We start from the raw sequence: 22,701 nt of genomic DNA on the forward strand, positions 1-22,701 counted from the left end.
GGGGGGAGGGAAATGGGAGGCTGGGAGGAGGCGGAAACTTTTTTTTTCTTATTCTCAATAAAAAAAAGATTAAAAAAAAGAATGACATTAGTGCTGGAAGGAATATTAAAAGACTGGACTGCAAAGGAACAGGTGCCTGGGCCCTCACAGGAGGGAGGGAAATGAATAATGCTTTCTGAGAGCAGGAAATGTTCACTTTACAATTGCAGAGCACCAAAGGTGAAGGGATGTAAGCGTGGGGCCCAGGGACTACAGAGAAGGGAAAACCCTCCCTAGGATTTTATTCCATGGTGTATAACTCTGTGAATCTACAGATAACATTCCCACTGTCTTTCATTTTCTCATGAGGGTGAAGAATCGATTATGCATTGCAACAAGTCATGGTGTCTGGCTACAATGGTAATTTTTTTTAAAGCATGCCATTTTAGGACTCTTCTAAACTTCAAAAGTCTGTCCCAAATAGAAATCGCTGCTCACACCAGATTCTCCAAACTTCCTATTTCAAAATTCTCGCTTACAATCTCCTCTCAGTCTTACAAAAGTACAACAGAAGAGATTAATGAGAACAACGGCTGTCTTCAGCAGGTAGCCAGTATGAAATGTCTCTTCCCAGAGATGGGGGCTTTTTAGGGAAGCCAGCTCGGCTATTGATATTATGTCCTTAAATAATGGTTTTAAAACGCTGTCTTTACTTTCCTTAACTATGAAATACTAACTAAGTAATACTTGAATCATAGCATGGTAGTAAGAAATACAGGGCCTTTGGTCAAATGTATGGAATAGTTGTGCACAATATTAGATATCAGCAAGTTTACCTTTTTCCTCATTTGATGATATAGGTAGGCGTCATTCATTCATTGTTCTGAAAACTAATTTAGGAAATGAATGAGTTATTGATTCCAACAATGTGGACTCCACCATGGTAATATCATAGTACAGTTTTACTACCCTTAGATGACACTTTATCATACCTTATAAAAAATAATGTCTATGGAAGGTGGAAGCATAACCTGCCAGTGCTCCTTTCTCATAGTATCACATCACAGTACTTTAGACTATAGTCACCCACCACTTAGACAAGTACACTTTTAATGTTCCATTGTAAAAGTGATAACTAAGTGACATCTATTAATTATCCTCATTCAATCATTGCATATTTTATACATTAGTCAAGATCTCACACTCTACTCCATTAATAAATCCTCTTATGGTTTGTTGGTTAAAATATTTGAAAACAGGAAACCTTTGAGATAAGGTTGCTGGTGGAATGAAGAAAAATACCAGTCTTGTGTCACTTGTACATAGAAAACCGAGTAGCAGGATATATTTTATGTATTTCCCAACCAGCTTAAGTTTTAAGGATTAGTAAGAAAAAATATCAAATTGCCTTCTTAATTTGTTCTAATTCATAGTGAATTTCTATCAAAAGAACCTTAGACTTTTTAAAATGATAACAACCAAAGATAGGGACTCAGAGAACCTTCAAATGCATTTTATAGCTATGAGATTTTTTATGAAATTGAGCTTTGTGGGGCTCCTTTTTAACTTTCCATCGTTGCCACTTTGATCCCTGATGGTTTCTGGTCCCTTGATGCCAGTTTCCAGGTAATGACTCATGACAGCGAAGGTATTACTTCCAACCTTGTACTCTCCAGGTATGAGCCAAGACTTGATGTTTCTTGGACTTTATTTGTTTATGTATTTATTTTTAGAATTCTTAATGGAATTGCAATGGTGACAGGAGCTGGTAAAACAGCCTCTTCATTCTTTAATCCTGATATTCTCTTTTTATTATTGTATTTTTGATAATATAATTTTTACTGCATTTATCAGTTTGGTATTCTTTCTTCAAACACTCTCACATACTCCTTCCAATTCTAAATTAATGGATTTTTCAATATATATATATATATGTATATATATATATATATATATCTTATTCAGTCCATATAATGTTACTTTTGTGTGTGTTTTTAGGAGTAACAATTTGGCACTAGGTGATCCTTACTCTTTTACCAAGGAAATACGTTTCTAAAGTATTTCTTTTTTTTTTTTTTTGCATGATGAACTAGTATTAAATCAATTCACTATTATGTTAATCCCTTGACCAGATCAGATGTGAAGGTCTGGGCCATGGTTGTTTGCCCATCCTTTTAGCTTCATTTCGGAGCTCACAATTCCTTTGTTTCTGGCACTGAAAAAACAGACCTAGTATCTATTTGCCTGGGGATGAGAGATAACTTTTTATGGAAGAGCTGCGTTTTTACTTTGTTTGTTGTCTTGTTTAAAGAACCTGTTTCTGAAATGTCTCTAGGTTAATTTTATTTCTTTTTCCATGTAGTACTTTCCTTATTTATTACGTCTGTCTCCTGCCCTGTGTGAGCAGCCCCAAAGATGCAAAGATGACCAGATAAGATATTCCAGCTAGAGTTAGGGGTCTGGATCGGGATCTGAGAGGATGCCATGTGTCCTAGAAACAGTACCAGAGAGTTCTGACTGTGTTTACTTGGCATTGGCCAAGATGATAATAAAGAGGACTTCAATTTCTCATTTACTTCAACGCTTGTTTTTCTAGACTCTTGGGGGATTTTATAGGGAAAGGCTGTGAGATTATAATGGGATTCAAGATATCTGGTCCTTTATTTCTAGGGCAATGCCATCTAACATCACCAAAAACTTACCCCTCTTTTCCTAACATGTGGCTTTCCCTTTGAGAATGCTGCCATCTAATTCTTTTACAGATTTGAAAGGTAAGCATGTTTCTTTTCCATGTCGTTTTTATTCATTGGCATGGCAACACATATGGTATCTGAATTCATAGTGAGATAAAGGAGCCATTAGAAAGTATTGAGCTGGTGGAATAAGTCCATGGAAAATAAGTCTCAGCTGTAAAAAAGTAGCACGGGACCAGACTTTTGGGGTGATGATGTTAGCATGGATGCGCTTATCTGACTGGCCACTTTCAGAATGACCAAAACAAGGATTCTTTATACTCTTTGGTGGAATTCATGTCTTTCATCATGTGGGATAGGAAGCAATGCTCATTTGCCATGTGGAGGGTTTTGGGTACCTTACTACTCTCCACTCAACTTTTGTTCAAGCAGGTGAACTGAGCGCTATTTTAGTCAGAGGTGAAAAATGGCAATCTATTTAAAATCTTACCAGCTTAGCAAGGAAAAGTAAAACTAAATCAAAACCAAAAACACAGTAGGTGTTAATGAATGTGAAACTACTTAAAGTCTTCATTTAATCTTTCATTCATCCCAGAAGGGCGGTGGGAAACAACAGAAGTATGAATTAAACAGCATGGCAGAAGCACCCTGAGTGATGGGCAGATTAAGATGAGAACGCATCTTAATCCTTGCTGTGTCTGTGGTCCTCATCCTAGGAATGCAACCTACAAGTTCCCTTTGAAAGAGTACAGTGACTTTGTTTCCAATTCCTAATTAAGAAATAGGTGTAGGAAAGGACTTTCTGAATAAAAACTACATTCACTCAGAATTTAATATCAACAATTGATAAGTGACCCTTCATCAAACTATGAGTTTCTTCACAGCAAAGGAAAACAGTCAAGAAATACATGATCCCACAAAATAGGAGGGTATTCTTGGCAACTATGTATTTGATAGAGGATTAATAGCTAAAATAAGTAATAAATTAAAAAAGAGTCATGAAAACAAGGAACCCAATTAAAAAATGGCCCATGGATCTGAACAGAGACCTCTTAAAAGAAGAAATCCAAATTGCTAAAAAATATCTCTGAAGGTAACCAACATCATTAGCAACTAGGGAAATGCAAAATAAAGCTACTTTGGTATTTCATCTTACCCCAGTTAGACTGGCTAAGATCAGCAAACCAAGTGACAACAAATGGTAGAGTCAAGGTGAGGACAGGGGAACACCCATCCAATGGTAGTAGGAATGCAAACTTGGTACAGCCAATCTGGAAGATGGCGTGCAAACATCTCAAAATCCTGATTAACTGAGATATATTTGAAGATCCAAATGAGGATCAGTAACTTGTTCTGCCTTCATCAGTAACTGATCAGTAGATCTTGGAGTAGATGGGAGCTCACAGAGACTTCACAGCTGGGCAAAGTGGAGAGAACAAAATATTTTTGAGCACTGAGTCATGATGTGCCAGCAAAGCTACCCCCCCCCCCCCGCCGAGGGCTGAGGGAGCTGTGTGGAAAAGGGGGGAAGAAAGATGAAAGATTGTAAGCTCCACATGAGGGGTAATGACTCGGAGGATCCGTGTCTTCCAGACCCAACAGGACTGATAGACATATGAACTCTCAGAAACTGTGGCAATATCCATTCGGCCTACACAGGTTCAAACCAGATCCCAGCACTGAGGTAAGGAAATGAGCATGGGCTCCTATCCTTAACAAAGATGTTAACTTAAATTGACATACACTTTCAAAGGAAAAATTAGTTTACTCCAATGTAGACTCACTGGGTATATTAATCACATTTAAGATAGCTCTGATGCTCCCCAATAGATGGTCAACATAAAGCAAACTCAATGATATATATTTAGACATTTTGTCTCATAATGCTTTGTTTGGGCATTTTTATTTTATTGGCCTTTTGTCTATATATTATGGTTTCTAATTTTGTTTGTTTTTGTCGTGTGTGTTTCTTATGTTTTTTTTTCCTCTGTTTTTCATTCTACTTTTGGCTTTGTCTGCCTGATTGTTTTCTAAAAAGAAATGAAGAACATAGAGTTGGGTGGATGGGGAAGTGGAGAAGATATAGGAGGAGCTGGGGGAGGAGAGACTGTGATCAGAATATACAACATGATATTTTTCCAATGTGTTTGGAAACTAAGTACTTATAAGCATATTGCCTACCTATCAAAGATGCACCCTCATGGACCTTCTTCTTGAGTGGCTGCCCTCCATTCACATTTCCATTGTATTCAATTATCTGCCCACTTCTTTGTCTGAAACAACTATATTAGTTAATGTATAGCTATTTTATTACAAATAATTCTGATCATTCAATAGTCATGAAAAAATTTTATTGCTTGAGTTGGTATATGTATAAGTGTGTGTATACACAGTATGTGCTTCAAAGAGTTAGAAGTTGCTGTTTCATACAGTCTATTATGAGACCTACACTAACATAATTTTCCAAGGATGCCCAGGGAAGACAGGGATAATAAAGACTGCTTTTGTTATTAAATACTACTAATAATTTTTCATAGACATTATGTGATATTAGAATATTGAAGATAACATTTATGTATCAAATTTAACAGTTTTATAGTTATCTATTAGATATACTACACATGTTCCTGTTTTTTAAATCTTTTTGATCAGATTTTATATGAGAATCTTAAAAATTTCCAATTACAATTTTTATAATAACATTTCATTTGTCAAACTTGTCCTTTGAATAGAATAAGACAATCAAGGTAGTCAGGGTTGAAAAAGCTCATGATCATTTTTGTGATGAGCATTTTGAGAGCATAATTGTCTAGCTGTTACCTAAAAGGAAAAATAAACTCTGTGAACTTGTGGAGGAGCAATGTTAAGAAGTTGCTCTGAATGCTGCTGATGGAGAAAAGAGGAAATGAGTGGAGAATTGAGGATTCATTGTGTTATCTGTGGCATTTAGGAAGACTTGTCCTAGGCTTCTCCACTGACAGTTATTTTATGGAAAATGACAACATATTGTATCTAGTTAGAAAACACCCTGTCCTGTACAATGTAACATCTTTAGAACTTTCAGCATTTCTAATATAGTACATGCTATGTGAGCAATTGTCATGCTGTATTGTTTAATAAATAAGGACAAAGAAGTAACTCCTGTGTGTTCAAAAGTCTTTTCGGCATAATTTTGATCTGTGATTGGTTGCAATTTTAGACTTGAATCTTGTGAATACAGAGAGGTGATTGTAAAAGAGTAAAAGTATAGAGGGATGTTTATCATTAGAGTATTTAAACTACTACATAGACAGCCAGTTTATTTAACTAAATTATGTAGTATTGTTTATACATTAGTAGATAGTATTAAACATTAATTCTTATTCATGTTAGAGAATATTTTGTCACTATTGCACAGAAAAGAAGCCAATGCAAGCATGCATATAATTATTTTATAGCCCAATGATGAAGAATAACTTTTTATTAGATAAAAAGTGACACTGAGAATAAATTAATTTTTGAAGATTATGATATACTTTTACCATTTTCTTTATATTTTTTCACTGTTGCCATTTAGAATATTGTTCTACTAAACAAGAGGGCAGAGTTGGAACTCAGGCCCAAGGGGCACTCAGATATCACCTGATTGCTGATGATAAGTTCCTCTCTGCTTCACAGTCTTCCTTACCTTTCCAGTGAGTAACCTTTTTTTTTTTTTATTTTCGAGACAGGGTTTCTCCGTAGCTTTTGGTTCCTGTCCTGGAACTAGCTCTTGTAGTCCAGGCTGGCCTCGAACTCACGGAGATCCGCCTGCCTCTGCCTCCCGAGTGCTGGGATTAAAGGCGTGCGCCACACCGCCCGGCACCAGTGAGTAACCTTTAAATGTGTATTTCAGCTACTTTTTCCCCTCAGACAATTCCAGAGTTACTGGAGTGAGAGCGGGAATGAGATAATTTCATGAGACAATGACTCATGAAAATGGCCCTTGAATTCTTTGTAGAAATCATGTGAATATTAATATAAGAATAATACTGTTGCCAAGACTATATACAAGACACCTTATAAAGCAAAGTTAAGAGATACCCTCGTTCATATTTTGGAAGTCTCAATCCTAAACTGTAACAATAACAACAACCACAAACCAGTTCTCAAATAAGTGAAGGAAGGACTGGTGAGTGCATAATTTCCCTCTTTAACTGGTTGTTCAAAGTAGCATAATGTGAATGTTCTGTAAGGTAAGAATAGTCTGCAAGGGAAAATCCTATGAGTTCAGTGCTTAGAAAACAAGATGCTATTTGTATAGATTAAGAAGGAAATGTCAGGGTTTCATGTTAAAATGGAGAACCCTGGGGTGTTCTTGGAGTCAAGTGACAAATTAAAGCATACGTAATAACTTGTTTGGGCATTTAGCAAATGTTTAACAATCCTACTGTGAATCTAAGTAAATTTTTTTCTAAAATTCAGAGTACATGGGAGCAGATGATGGGCCAGTAGAAAAATAAAGGGCAGGAGAATGCCCTTAATTATATGGTATGAGATATAATGGAGCCTGAAGGGAATGAAAATTAAGGTCCTCCTTGTTCATAATTTATCCAAGATGATATATACTAGTTAAATCTGCTGATAACACAGAGCTGAGTAAGGAATAGCCCTTCAACCAGAAGTAAGAAATACTCAGAATCTTTGAGATTATACCTCTGACTTTCAAATTCTCAAACATTGATTAATGCTAATTCATCAACCTTCACATCTGGAGGAGACTGTATAACCTATTGAGAAAGTATAGAAGACCCAATCAAAAGTTGTTTTTGGCAAAAAAGAAGAGGATTGCAAAAGTATAATTTGAATCCCTGGACTGCTTTGGACAATGCCAAGATCTGGGACTGGATTCTAGATAAGGCAAGTTTCCCAGCCTCCTATTTCAGTCATCTCAAAATGAAGGAGCAGAGAATGAAAGTGGTGCACAAATTTTTCACTCAGTGGGATATTTCAAAATTGAAGCTTGTCATCAGGGGCCAACTGTCTCAGGGGGACTAGACCACCATGAGTTCAACACCACAAACAACACACAGATTAAAGGTATGTGGAGACTTTAGCTTTAGACTTCCTTCTAATTCCACATACATATAAGAAATACTGTCTTCCTCCCAAAGAATAAATGTGATGTATCCATTCTACTTGTTAATAAACATCATATTTTTATTCCCAATACAGAGGATGTAGACATTTCATATAGAAGGAAAGGTCACTGATATTCATATTTTCCCCTGTTTTTCTCACTACTCTACATCTTTCTGAACAGAAAGAACATTTGTCTGGAGTGAACAACAGTGTTTGTCTCCATTTTGATAACAGGAAAAGAAAACTACAGACACCACTTGAATTTAGAAGATACCATTTTTTTTTTAAACTAAACTGTGTGGTTACATTCTTGAAATAAAGCTGGAAGCGTTGGGTTTCCAAAAGTGCTATTTTGGTGGCACTGTGGGACACTCTAAGGGCTGAAGAATTCTACAATCTGGCTTAGTTCTTGGAGTAAATTACTCAGGAAGAGAGAAACTACTTGAATGAACATTGCTTCAGGGTTGTGAATGGCAGGGCTAGCCAAAGCCTTTTTAGGGTTGAAAGTAGAAAATAGAACCCTGTACCAGATTCTGAAGTAACATTCATTTATTTGGTGTATGACTGATACACATGAGTAAAGCAGACAGTAAAGCCTTGAATGCTATAGGATAATGCTCTTGTTCACTGCAAAGATTTGTCATTCATATTGGCTTAATAAAATGCTGATTGGTCAGTAGCCACACAGGAAGTTAGGTGGGGCAACCAGACTAGAAGAATTCTAGGAAGAGGAAAGGCAGAGAGTCAGTCAGAAACTAGACACAAAGGAAGCAAGATGAGAATGCCTTACTGAGAAAAGGTACCAAGTCACATGGCTAAATATAGACAAGAATTATGGGTGAATTTAAGTCATAAGAGCTAGTTAGTAGTAATCCTAAGCAATAGGCCAAAAAGTTTATAATCAATATAAGCCTCTGTGTGTTTATTTGGGACTGAATGACTGTGGGACTGGGCAGGACAGAGACTTCAGTCTACACTTGAAAGGGGTGGTAAAGCCATCCCTTTCACATAGGTCTTAAATTTTTTTCTCTAACTCCTCGGTTCTACATCTGAAAAATCCTCTTAAATTATTGAATATGTTGGGGACATCACAGCCAAGCAGTCATCACCAGGCATCTTTTGAGTTCTAGAGACTGCAGGGGTGAAGAAAGTTCACAGTTGGTTGGAGTTTGAGGATACAGAATGAGACAATGTTATCACAGAATGTTCCTTCCTAGCACTGGAAGGGTTACTCTGACTAGGAGTGAAAAGTTGAGGCTTAAGGTCAAAGAAGAATTCAGAAGAAAGCTTGAAGATGTGGAGGAGTGGTAGAGCATTTGCTTCACATGAACACAACTTTAGGCTCACCCTGTCTTAGTTACATTTCTATTGCTTTAATGAGATACCATGACCAAAGGAAGTAACAGGAGAGAGGGTTTATTGGGCCTCACAATTACAAGGGTTAGAGTCCATGAGTATCACTTGAGGAGCATGGCAGCAGGCAGGCATACATGGCACGGGAACAGCACTGGGAGAGCTTATACCTTTATCTGCAAGTAGGAGGCATATAGTGATGAGGTGAGCAGGCCTGCTTTTCATCCCACCTGGCTCCCACATGGCTATCTTAGCCCTAGAAATAATAACACAGAAACTGTATTCATTTAAACACTGCCTGGCCCATTAGTTCTAGCCTCTCATTGTCTAACTTTCACATCTTGATTAACCCATTTCCATTAAATCTGTGTAGCATCACAAGGCTGTGGCTTACTGGGAAAGATCCTAACCTACGTCCATCTTGGCCGGAGATTCATGGCATGGTGCATGCCTGTCTCTGCTTTCTTCCTCTCACAATTCTGTTCTGTCTTCCCAACCTACCTATGTTCTGACCTATCAGGCCAAGCAGTTTTCTTTATTAATTAACCAATGAAAGCATCAGATAGATAGAAGACCTTCCTCCTACATCATAGGCAGAGAGGTATAGCATGATTAATAAAAACTCAGAAACAGATATGGGAGTTCAACCCATTTAATTGGGAAAGGCATGGACTTTTGAAGGTTCAAAGCTCATCCCCACTGACATACCTCCTTCAACAAGACCACACCTCCTAATCCTTCCCAAAGAGTTCCACCAACTGGGAACCAAACATTCAATGTATGAACCTGTGGGGACGATTCTCATTCAACCACCACAAAAGACCAGAATGTGATATAGGGAGAGGGAGAAGGAGAGAGAGAAAGAGAGAGAGAGAGAAACACACACACACACACACACACACAGAGAGAGAGAGAGAGAGAGAGAGAGAGAGAGAGAGAGAGAGTTCAGAAGAAGAGACTGCAGGAAGGACCATGAGCTAAGATCCATATCCCTTCAAGCTGTTAAGAAGTGGTGGAGCATGGAATAATTCAGATAAAGTTTCAGCACATAATAATGAGAGTGTTCTATGAACACAAAAAAAGAGATTCCATTTTTTTTGGTAAACATGCTCTCATATCTCACCTCAACTTTCTGTGAATTGGTTTTGACTTATGAATGCTGTTTTGTCTTTAGGAAATACTTGGTGTTCTTTGCAGTAATCTGAACAACAAGCCTACAAAATTTAGAAAATGGACGCCATTTTGTAAAAGGGCCCTTCCTGTTCAAAGCATTCTGAGCCCTGACAACATGTTAAAGATGACGGCAAGGATGTTGTAGCAATTGGAAGGCCTCCAAAGTGGGGGAAAGAACTGCCTCCAAGTGTAAAAGGTTGACTGATTGTTAGGCGGGGGGCCAAGGATAAGGGGAATGGTTCTGCCAATTCTCCACTCCCCCTCCAAGTTCTCCAGCTTCCCAGCTGCCGCCAAGACACATTTTATTTTTTCTGACATGAAATATGTATATAATTCTAGCCTGATTTTTTAAAACACAAGAGGGTTGATTCTGTTTATGCCTCCCTTTACTCCCACCAAGTACAAACATTGGCCTCCAGCCTGGTGGTGACGACAGGATCTAACAAACAGAATCACAGAGCCAGGAAGTAGATGGCTAAGTAAATAGGCCCCCAAATACAAACAGTTTTAACCAGGTAGGTGAGGTAGTGGAGGACCTGGCCTGTGAGACTCAGGCAAATTAACTGTCTGGGAAAACAGCAATAGACAAAGGTTGACTTTTGGCTCTGAGTTTAATGCTGTTTGTCTGATCTCTGCATCTGGCCTCAGGCTTTATAAATCTCCAGACTTGGATACTGTTGGCTAAAGCAGCAAAAGAGTAGCCTACTGAAATAAGATCTGTTTTACAATGTTTTGTGTATGTGCACTACAGCCAGGGCGTAACATCTTCATGTACATATATGGTTCGTGTAATAAAGGGGGATGCAATGTAAATAAAAGGCATTGGGTAATGGAAACTATCGGAGGCCACAAAGGAACAGGTTTGCATTAGAGTGCTTGTGTTGCAAGAAGGCACAGTCACACAGATAAAGGAAGCTACCCTGCTATGCATGCTACAGCTGTTGCCTCATTTCCTTAATCCAGCTGTGCCTGCATGTCAGCTAGGGGAAGAACATTCAAAAACATCACTTCTGTTCCAGTAGGCAGAAATCTGTAGCAGTGTACATCAAGTATGATTTCTCATGCATCTAAGTGTTTGATCATCAAGGATCGTACAGTGTTTCTTTACTTCTATGAACAGAGTGGTTCTGTTTCCAAATGCTTTGTCCATTTCCAGAAACTAGCCCACTGTATTTTTATTACATACATTTTGAATGAGCATGTAACAAGTAATAAATGATTCCTTTTCTTTGTAGCCTGACTCTGAGACATCACAGGAAGGTCTGCATAGTATCTGTTCCTTGCACTTTGTTTCAATCAAAGAGTCCTAGAAAGGATGCTTCCTTTCTAGGTTCCAGGAAGATATTTATTATATTATGTGTGGATCCTTCAGTATGTTGCTCTTTTAGTCTCAGACACCAAAAGATTGTTTGTTGGTGTGCTCAGTAAGTTTAGAGAAGGAAATAGCATGTGTTTTTCCAGTGGTCTGGGTAGGCCTCATCTAAGGAGGGGTTTAATATTTGTAGAACTCCATAGAATGCAGGATATTTATTATCTTGGTGTTTGAATCAGGCTGTGTCTCATTTCCTTAGTCTAAAATTACTGAGGACTGGGTGGTAGAAAGGAGGAAAGAAGATACGAGATTTGGAAAAGGAGAGTGGAATTACTTGAAGTCAAGAGTTAAGGGTAGGAAAGGAAGGGGAAGGGGAAGGAGTGGAAAGGAAGAAGGATTATATATGAAGGGAATATATCCATTTTTCTTGTCCTTAATGCTAAACATGGTATCTTGATATTTACATTGAATAGACATTATAACTAAAAATGACCACCCGCCCCTAATGTGGTTAACTCTTCTAAAAGCTGGGGTAATCGCAAACATTCAAATTAAACCCGAAAGATCCTGAAGTTGTTATTCTAGTATTCTTGTTTCCCCCCTCTGCTCTCTGCTTTTCTTTTCTCAGCCAGAAATCATACTGCTAGTATGTCTGTCTGTTTTAGAATGAAAACTAGAATACATCTGACAGTGCACAATTGGCCTCAGGGGTACTCAGAACCCTAAGAGGTTCTTCCTAATAGGTTATAATTGAAAGCAGTTAAAAATTACAATAATCAATACCTAAGCTCATATACTTGTGAGAAGATGCCTCCGGCTCAATGTGTGTGAAGTTAGAATGTTGTCTGCCTAACATTGGCTGCATTAATGTTGTCGATGTTCAATTCTCTGATTTTGTCACTGTGCCTCCTTGTGAGCCGTGAGATTCATCACCCTTCTGCAGTTCCCTTCCAGCCCCCACCACCCCCTCCATGTCTTGTTTAGATGTCTCAGCCCATTACTATGCTCTTCTTTCTCCAACTGATGTTGGGCTGGTTCCCATGCGCCTGAGTACAAGCTGGAAAGCTTTGGCGCAAGAGTGCTTACTAAATTAAGATGGTATCTCAATAGCAGAAAGGGGTTTTCTCAGCCAGGACAAAAGAGCATCCTCTAGCCCTCACAGCCAATATGGAGGACTACTGAAAAGTTACAGCCAAATATGACAGACGCCTTTTTGGGCGGGATAGATTAATACTATGGTCCATATATTACAGTGTTCTCCTCTGAGACGTGCTTTTTCTAAACATCACAGCTTTCCTGCTCCATAATCACTTGGACTGCAATGGGAATGACATTCTCTAGACTTCTGCATCACACAGTCTAACAGATCCATAAGGAGCATGTTCTTAAATGAATAGTATATGTACCCTAAAGAGAAGAGTATTATTATGCTCCAACTTCTACCTCTCTAATAGGAAATAAGGGCCATCGACAGAGGTTCTTATGCATTTTCATACATACATTTATTGGCTAGAAACAATAGTTACCACCCATGTAGAGCCTGTATCTTCTCATTGACATTCACATTTCATAACAGTCTTTGTTCAGAGATAAACACCATATGAAGGTTTAAATTTCTTTTCTGCCTGATACTTTATGACTCTTTAATCCCAGCCAATACCGAAATCTTTAAAATCTAAATATCATTGGCAGTATTTTTCCTCCAAACTCCTTGTATTGCAATCTAGACACTCATCTTGAGGAAGAGTGAGGGTTATCATGAATAGAGACATGTGAGTTTTTTCTGGAAACATCTAACAGTAGATGCACAATGACTCTTCAAAAAGTATCTAGGTTAAAATATGCTTATTTAGTGCTGTTACTATATTTCATAGGTTTATCGTAACTATCTTTATTATCAAAAGAGAACGTTGGGTGTCATTCAAGAGAGAAAACTGAGCTGACAGTTTGCAGACAGTGTGTCTGTTTAGACTTCCCCATCCTATAGTCCTTCATTGACCCAGTCATCTTTTGTTTTGTTTTAGTTTTTTTCTCCTCTTGCTGTGGTCTACCTGTTTATAAATAAGGACTTCAAGCAGATTATCTCTGAGGGTTCCTATCAGCTTGGATATTGTACAATTTATTGTCCTGGGATTAGGTAGAAGGTGAGTGGAAAGGGCTGTAACAATGGTAGTGGATTCTCTGTAGATCAAGATTCTTACCTTGCTGCCTTCTGTTTCCTTTTAGGATGAGGCTTTCATTGTATCACTCCCAGCTAATCTATGACCTTCCTGCAATCCACAAAACTGATCCACCATGAAATGTCCTGGCTCCGTCTCCCTCCTACCACCCGTGCTTCCTGAATCCTGCAAGTTCTCAGTCACGAACGGGCTTCTGCACTGGGTACTTGTTTACGCGGTGTTTCAGTCTTCTGGGAATTCTCACTCAGGACTCTCTGTTCTGTGTTCATGTCTCTCTCCTCTCTGGGCTCTTGGCCTCTTCTCTGATTCTTTTCTTGTATGGCTCCTTTCCCTTTATGGTACCTCGTTTTCATTTGGTTCAAGTTGTTTGTGTCAGTATATTTAAGCTCAGGGCTGGTATTTCTGGATTGTTTCTAACAAACTGTTTACTTTTTTCCCCCTCCCTTCTTTCTCTCCTTGTTAGATCATCTGAGTTTTCCCATCATTTCATTCCAGCAGCAATTGCAGAAAATTTATCAATGCAGCTTAAGCTTTTTCCGTTTGTTTACTGGAAACTTTCTTCTTACTCCAAATCATCTTCTTCCCAGGCAGAGTCACCTTCTATGTGCTAGCTGTTAGTGTCTGAAACTTCCCCATAAACAGGAACAGTATATGTCTAGTGCAATGGGCCCAACTTGGAAGATGAATGGTCCATTTTTGTAATGTCCTGACTAAATTCCCCAAATTTGTGACTATAGTGAGTTTGTGCCATGTCATATGGTACAAAAATCAATCAGCATTGTCCAAGGACACAGAAACAATTAACAGGGAGAAGGGAAAGGAAGATGCAGATACAGAAGTGGGCATTTTGATTTAGGCTCTCTCGATTATGGAGACTAAGAAATCCTAAATCTTATCATCTACTGTCTGCTAACTGGAAACCCAGGACATGAGACATATTGTTTTGACAACGAGAGGGTCAATGGTACAATTTCTGGTTGAGGAAAGGGAAAGAGCAGTAACCTACTTCATAGTAATGCATAGAGCACCCACTCTTTCCTTCTCTACCTTTTTTCTCTTTTTAGGTTTCCTAGGAACTAGATGAACTTCGTGTGCCTTCAAGTGAGCATCAGCTCCAAGTGAGCCCACCAATTAGGATGCTAAGATTATCTGAAAAGACTCTGTCACACCTGGAAATAACATCACATTTAACTTGACCACTCTGTTTTCGAGTTAACTCATAACGTGTGTTTCATCATTGTACTAGAGTTGATAAGGAGATAGGCTTGGTGGGCCAGAGCTAGTCATGACTCTTTAAAGGTAGAGCTTTTCCTCTAGCTTCCCAGTTGATGTCAGGTGAGCTGTGCCAGGCTCGACATGCTGTGGCCAATGTGGAGATAGAGGGGCATGTAGAAAATATGAAGGGCACCAGCAACCACATAGAAGAGCCAGCAAGTAGCTCCTGGCCAAGATCCAGCAAAAAACAAGGACCTTATTCCAACCAGCAACTGGAAGGAGATAACTTTGGCCAACAACCTAAATGATCTTGGAAGCAGTTTCTTCCCCAGGGCCTCCAGATGACAGCCCTGCCTGGCCAACACATCACTTTTTCCCTTGAGACCCAAAGAGGAGAACCCGATTACCATGTGCATGGACCTCTGACCACAGAAACTGCAAGATGATGCATTTGTTATTTTAAGCTGGTAAATTTATGGCATTTTCTTGCTCAACAATGGACAACTAATAACCCCAAATATTTTGCTACTTTGGTACATCTGTTTTCCCGACTCTGTAGTCCATGTCCACAGAAAAGAAATATGTTGGATAATTGAGTTAATGGCATTTTAAACCAAAGAACTCCTAAGCACTGAGGTTAGAGGGAGCCACCAATTAGTCTTTTAAATTATTATAGTTCATAATGAAAATATTTCTACACTTGAAAAGAAGTGGGAGAGAGTGCCATAGAATTCCTCTTAGTCATCAGCACCATAGTGAATTAAAGTGAATTGGTCATACAGAAGTGTGGGTTGAAAATAGGTGTAAGTGTTTTGAGCAGTCACAATTTTCAATGTAGTTTCAAAGTCAATTGAAGAGGGTGATATCTGTTTGCAAAGGTTAGAAAAGAGACTAGACTAATGCAATATTAGATAATAAATAATAGAATAAATTAAAGCAAAAATAAACAAAGTCTGTGATCAATAAAACAACCATTGCTTTGAGGAACAAGGTAAATTTGGTTGGTGAGAGAAACAAAATTAAAAGCGAAATTGTATTTCCCTTCTGATAATCTGTAATTTGAAATATGAAAGAAAACTAAGAGAAAACTATGATCAAAGCGTTAACTAACTGAAGCAAGTTTCATATCAATTTTCTCTGATGTGTTGAGATTCTCAAAAAAAAATCTGGCCTTAAGATCAGCAATAAATCCTTTCAAGCCAAGTGTGGTGACTCACACCTGTAACCCCAGGAGGCTCAGGTAAGAGGCAGTAGGACTACCATACATTCAAAGGCAACTTCAGATAACTAAGTGTTATGTAATAAATCGAGAGCTACAGAGTAATAATATGTTTCAAAAAAGTCAATCAACCAATCAATTGATCAACCAACCAATGAAACTATTTGCTTTATGCATAGAATTGGGATTGTTTGATTCAATAACTATCTCGGTAATAAGAAGTTCTGAAAACCAGAATCCAACAGAGAAAGTTAGTAAATAGAAGATTTGAACTGATGGCTTTTCTTTCTATTCATCTCTCAAAGAAATGCAAAACAATAAAAAAATTCTTGTACCAAGGAACTTTAGGGGGGCATTGCTATCACTGTTATATTGGTTGTGTTGGGAATCAGAATATAATCACATTAGTGTGGACAAACTTATTTTTTTTTTCGAGACAGTGTTTCTCTGTGGTCTTGGAGCCTGTTCTGGAACTAGCTCTTATACACCAGGCTGGTCTCGAACTCACAGAGAACCGCCTGCCTCTGCCTCCAGAGTGCTAGGATTAAAGGCGTGCGCCACCACCGCCCAGCTGGACAAACTTTTGGACAATGTTTAGCAAGAACAGAGGGTGGTAGAAGCCATCCATAACAATAGGCCCTTGAGAACCTCAGACAGTGAAGTCATTAATGACTTTGTTCAGCACTTTTCCAAAGCAAGCTTTAATGGACAAATACAAGGTCTAAATGCACCGAAAATAAATATCTTACCCTAAATTTTTACTATTGAGACCATAGTAGTTTCTGTCAATTCAGTAGTACTGAGAGTAAAAGGAATCAGGGGAGCTAGCTAGCCTAATGCTTTGGGTAAGATAAGCTTTCTCATCTCTAAAATCTCCAAAATACAGGTTTAATCTTAAGATTCCATTCTAGCAATGCTAGAACCTAGCACCCAAGTAAGAGGCATTTACCTCTTCAGTATGAGTTCCTTGTGGCTTAAATGGTTGTCACTTCAAGAGTGAGCTGTAATACAGCTAGGCTATCCTCAGGGAGCTTTTCCACATATTGTTACTATCTCATGCCATCTTCCAAGTCATAGCACAGCAGGAATTCATGGCCCAATGTGGCTGCCTGGTCTTGAAGTTCTAGATCTCCAGTAATGTGAACCAAAATCAACCTCTTGATAAATGACTGTGTCTTGGACTTTCTGTCATAGCAACAGAGAACGGGCCAAGATGTGGTGTGACCTGGAAGAAAGGAACAATGGCTCCAGGACTAGAAACAGTGTTGGATCTGATGAGGAGAAGAAGTGAGCAGAGAACTCTGGGTAGAGAAATGAGAGAAGGAATGTGACAGCAATGCTACCCACTGAAGTGAAAACCATAACATGCTTTCACACTTTTCTCCATTCAAATGTCCCTAGTTTAGTGACACCTTCAAAACATGTGGTTCAGATAAACAAGATTAAAAAAAAACTTTAAAAAAAACCCTTTAACAGTGCAGCTGAAGCTCCTAGGGACTGAAATGACTCTTTACAATCACATCTGATAATTTGATACAAGCTACAGTCACACACTGCCATGTGACAGTTCCAGCCACTTTCATGTATTTTGAAAAATTCTGTGTCTTTACAGTGTTCATATGTTCAACTGGTATCACCAGGTACTATCATTAGGCTAATTTCCATTTCAAAAGAGGGAAACCAAATGTCTGAATTTATCTCATACAGCCAAACCACACCGGCTGGTAACCATGAGAGCTGAGCTTAAACCTTCTCTTTCCCTTACCCCAAATGATGGGTGGCCTGTTAGAGTGACAGATCAAAACCCAAATAACTCTTACCCTTTCTCATTTAAATGTGTCACATGGATAAGACAACTTAATTCTGCCTCCGTGGTAGGCTCCCACCCTACTTCATATCCAACTCTAGAAGATGCTTAAGACTTCAATTGTCTTTTTTGAATATACTTCATTGGTCAAAGAGTCATGAGCCAATGTTCTGGGATAGCAAATTAAATATACATCTGCTTATTGTGCCAAAGAGGAGTCTCTTTGATTTTTTTCTTTTTGAGTGAGAGACCATAAGAGAAATGAGAGAAGGCTTGATAGATGGTGGGAGAGATTGGGGGAAGGGGAAGCTGAGTGAGGGTTCCAGGAATATGGATAAACTTGGAGGAATGCCCAGAATGTGGAATGGGAGCTAGGGAGTGAGACATAGAGAAAATAAGGGAGGTGATAAAGACAGACTCAAAGTATAAGGAGGCCTTGAATGTCAGGACAGGAAGCCTGAAATTGATGGTAGAGGGATAGAGAAGACAGACAGTTTCAGGGAAAAGGGGAATCATGCTATCAAGGGAACCCTGGAGACTTATCTTGGGCATAGGAGTCTGAGTTGGCTGGAGCTTAGGGGAAGGAAATACTCCCAGGGAAAAGGAGATTTCCAGCTCTCCTGTGCCTCACACATAGATAAATAAAGCACAATAAGGACCATAATGAGGAAATAAATGTCATAAAAATGTTTGATAGCAGATGGGACATACAAACATGAAGAGACGCCAGTAGCCTCCAGCCAAGAGCAACAAGGAAAAGACTTTGGTCTACATAACCTCAAAGCTCGGCTCCAAGTTGTATATTCTGATTTCTCCACTTTGGTTCAATTGAATTCCAATGGCATTTTCCAGGCACTGCCTGTGTAGAAAACACCATGTTACACAGCACTGAATACCGAACTGCATCCCTAACTCTGAAGAAGATACATTGGTGTTTGGGAGAATAGTCCAAAAGTTACAGTGAATGTCAGAGTCAGCAAGCGCCCTGCATGATTTTACATGTAATGAAAGCCTTAGAGGAAGGGTAGGGAAATTTGAGGAATCATTGAAGGTTATGGCTTTAGGGATAGGCAGGGAAAGCTATTGGAATATTTTAGGTAGAGAAAAACACAAGTCTCAAGGGTAAAGAAAATGCTCTAGAAGCCTGGAGGTGGGGCTTCTGGAGGCGTGGCTTCTGGAGGCGTGGCTTCTGGAGGCGTGGCTTCTGGAGGCGTGGCTCCTGGAGGCGTGGCTCCATGAGTAAAGCATTCAGAGCACAAATAGGAAGAGCAAAGTTAGACTCCTTAGAACTCACATATAGCAGAATCAATAGCCCGGTCCTCCTGCAGAGAGATGTGAAGTAGACACAGGGAGATCATGACAAGCTTGTGGGTCAGTGAGTCTGTCAGGCACAGTGGCAAACAACAAATAGACTCCGTCTTTGGTACGTGGAAGGTAAGGACTGACATGCAAAATTGTCTGCCAAGCTCTACATGCACACCTTGGCACAGACTGACCCATATTTCCATACATGAATACATGCACATGAAACCTGGCTTGTTTTGAGCCGACAGAAGTGATGGATGGGATGCTACAGCCCCCATTTGGTAGTCTATGGGAGGAAAAATGAGCAGCAAGGTCTCCTACAGTGAGGCAAAACTCCATCTTAGCTGACTTGAGTGGCATTTCCCTGTGACTTTGAAGAGTCGAGTTTCTGTTTGTTAGGAATATACATGACGAGGAAGGTATGTGGGCCGATGTGATTCAAGAGCATCTCTCAGTTAAGAACAAGAAGGAAGACAGATCTTTTCAATTCCAAGGCTCTAATTTCTGCCTACAAGCAGATAGAAGTAGGAAAGATCCATAGCCCAAACAGGAGACTAACTTAAAGGGCATACAGGTTGCTGTCCTGATTAGGTTATCTAGTTAATTAATGGATTCCAGCCCCAAAGGGAAATGGTGAGGCTATAGCAGATGTTCTTTTTTTTTTTAAAAAAAAAAAAAAGCTACTAAATTTGAAGTAATTTGTTTCTCTGCCACAGAAAACTAATATTGTCAACTCTCAGAATAAGGTGGAGCTCTGAGAAATGTTGGGGGTTGGTAGAAGAAAAGACAGAAACATTTGCTTAGGTTGGAACAAGAAGACATCATGTTAATGTAAAATCTATATACTAGGTGGAATCTGGCTCGCGTTCCAGCTAAATGAAGTTCTCCACAGGCAAGGCAACACTGGGGGAAGCCAAGTGAGCTGTCGTATCATGGACAAATGTTGAGATTGTTTGAGGAGCAAGCAGAGAGTGAAGACAAAAGGGAAGGTGAGGTATGTGTACCATCCCTCCCACCCCGAAACTTGTCTGCCATTGTGGCTGTCCATTTAATCCCACTGCTGTGATGCAGTATGTAGCGACTCTGCTCTTTTCCTAGTTGCTGAAGCCTGATAAGTGTTAGGAGACAGAAAGCAAGAAGAAGAGGTGAATTATAAGTAGCTGCTAGAGGGCTACCACAAAATTCCATAAATTTGAAGTAGAGGCTAGAAGCCACCTTCTCCAAACTCCATGATTTATGGCATTTTAAATAGGATTTATGTGTGTGTTTAGTTAAATAAATTTAATAACAGATCTCTCACTGAAAGATGAAGATTGACTTGTTAGATCATGCCGTTCATGAAAAGGATTTCTTAGGCATAGTTATAACTTAGTTGAATTCTGATTTTTAGAGATAATAGGCACCTTTATCATTACCAATCTAAAGTATGAGAAATACTTTATACTCAGGAGGCAGAGACATGAAGATTCCCAAGTTCAAAAGCTTTCCTGAATATCAGTTAGTTACAGCTTTGATGATTTGGTAAGACCAAATCTTTCAGAAATTTTTAAGTGCAACAATGAGGCTAGAGTGCAGCATAGCTCGGTGGTTGAGAGAGCATTTACCTAGATGTGAAAGGCCATATGTTTAATCCACAGTGTAGGTGGTGGGAAAGGAGTAACTAAGAAAAAATGGCATATGAGAGTACTGAGAGAAGAGAAAAGTGTACGATGTCAGGGCTAAGGATTTTCCTTGACTCAGAACATTCAAAACAATTTATCAATCAGCATGGACACGCAGAAACAATTCGCTAGATTGGAATGTAGCAGCCGGTCCAGATCGACAGACACCCACCCATCAAACACAGATGGACATACTGGACACTGAGGTATAGATAAGTGATGCTTCAAAATAAAGCAAGGTCCCCGAAACCAAGATGGGTAAACGGGGCCTCTTGCACCCGGCTGTCAGTTCTGTCAAAGGCTTCATCTTCAAGCAAATGACAAATGGCTACTCTCACAACAACTTCTCTGAGAGGCATTCCTGGGAAAGAATATCAAAACCACAATCAAAAGATCATGTAGCTTCCCATGTCTACAGTGAGTCGTTCATGTGTGGGCTTTGGCCAGAAGTCCAAATCCTTAGATGGACCCTTGATTGGCTAGTGCTCAGAATGACTTCACTGTCCTTAACATGTGAGAAAGAAGGACATGTACCTGAGAGGCACAGTTTCGTGAAAGTGGTCATTCCAGTGATTGTTAGCAAGTTAAAAAAATACAACAATTACTACTTAAGCTGCCTTTGGTGGAATATATTTTATTTATAATTGGAAACAAATGTATCCTGAACTCTGTGGCTGTTTTCAAACCTCATGGCTCTAACTCTTATCTTATTATTTTTCCATTAATTAAAAAAACATGAGCTGGGATTTATTTGCAATTATTCAATGGGGGATTTGAAACAGACTGTGTTGTGTAGTGTTTGCCCTGCAGCACCAGCTCAGTGTGGGCCATTGTGATTTTTGTCATAAACTCCTCTGATGCACTACGTTAGCGAGAAAAGATATAAATGCGCTTTAGCTTCTACTATTTAAAAAGAAGAAACATTTAGGCTCATCAAACACTTCCCTTCCGTTGGTGTAACAGGAAGGCTCCCAGTAACTATGACCAGCTGACCATTTTAATCCTAGCGACTTTAAGAAGACTCAGCCTCTGTTTGTCATTAAGTAGAGTGTCGAGGGCTTTGAACTGCTGGAAGTATCATGTCTGTTTTAAACGACTTGCAGGCATCAAAGGTCCATGGAATTCTATTTTTTGCCTTATATTATGTTTTATCACAATATAGGAGATTATTTTATTTTAGAAAGATACTCTATAATTGCATAATTTGATGAATACCATTAAAGGCCTAAACATGGATAGACAAGGCCTATCTGAACCCAATCCCTAGTTAGATGTAATAGCTGAGAGTTACTTCATATTCCTGGATCTGAATTTTGCCATCTGTTAATAAATTCTGAGAGCAGGCCTGATCCTATTGGCTTTTGAGGCTGTAGAGTATAGCAGTAGGTAAGTTTAGAATTTTATAATGATTTATGTTTATATCACTTTATAATAATTTATAACGATGGTCCTTGTGGTCAGGACAATGACAACAGATGTCTTACTTATTATTGATCTGTGTGGCTTACCCTTATAACAAAAATCAAAGATGTCATGTGCTTAACAAGATTTCTTTGGGTTGTTTTATGGTGTGAAGCTTTATTGATTAGCAATTAAAATGAATATGCAGAAACTAATCTCAACCCATCTATGGAGGACTCATATATCTTGGAGAGAAGTGCCTAGTCTTTACAATGATGAGATGCTGGTGTACCTTCTATGGAG

The sequence above is a fragment of the Alexandromys fortis genome, unplaced genomic scaffold, assembly GCF_014885135.2.
Source record: "Alexandromys fortis isolate MF-2015 unplaced genomic scaffold, M_Fortis_MF-2015_v1.1 scaffold_30, whole genome shotgun sequence".
NCBI lineage: Eukaryota > Metazoa > Chordata > Mammalia > Rodentia > Cricetidae > Alexandromys > Alexandromys fortis.